This window comes from Mus caroli, chromosome 6 (assembly GCF_900094665.2).
Source record: "Mus caroli chromosome 6, CAROLI_EIJ_v1.1, whole genome shotgun sequence".
Classification (NCBI taxonomy): Eukaryota; Metazoa; Chordata; class Mammalia; order Rodentia; family Muridae; genus Mus; species Mus caroli.
The window spans coordinates 92,146,652-92,147,218 of record NC_034575.1 but is presented as its reverse complement, the minus strand read 5'-3'; positions in this window follow the sequence as shown (position 1 = coordinate 92,147,218).

Here is a 567-nt window from a genome sequence, read left to right as displayed (position 1 = left end):
TAGGCAGGAAAATCAGGAAAGTGATCAGAGGCTGGATCACTGAGACATCCTGTTACCGTAAATAATTCTTATTTTACTATAAACAAAAGCTGAGCCTGATGACATTTGTCTGTAGTCCTTGGGATGCTAAAGCAGGAGAATGGAGAATTCAACACTAACCAGGTTACCATAAGAGCTTAGACAGAAGCAAACACAAACACATACCCACCATGGAAGAAAAGGAATTCAGATTTTTTTTTAGCTCAGTGGATATTTTATAAGCACGTTTCAAGATATGACAGTTTCAATGGTCAGTGATAAAAGAAGAGAAGCCCCTACCATTATTAAGTGTCCAAGCTAAATGAAAACTAAATATAAAAATAAAGCTGCTACATGTGGGGAGAACATGCAACTTTGAAAATATAATCTAGGGGTGGGGCTGAATTAATGAAGAAAGAGGTAAAGTGATAGAAAGGACCCAAACCTCAGCCTAGAGAAGTAATTCAGTGGTTAGAAAACTTAGTGCTTTTGCAGAGGTCTTGGGGTCAGTTTCCAGCCCTGACTCACAACTCCAGCTCCAGAGGATCT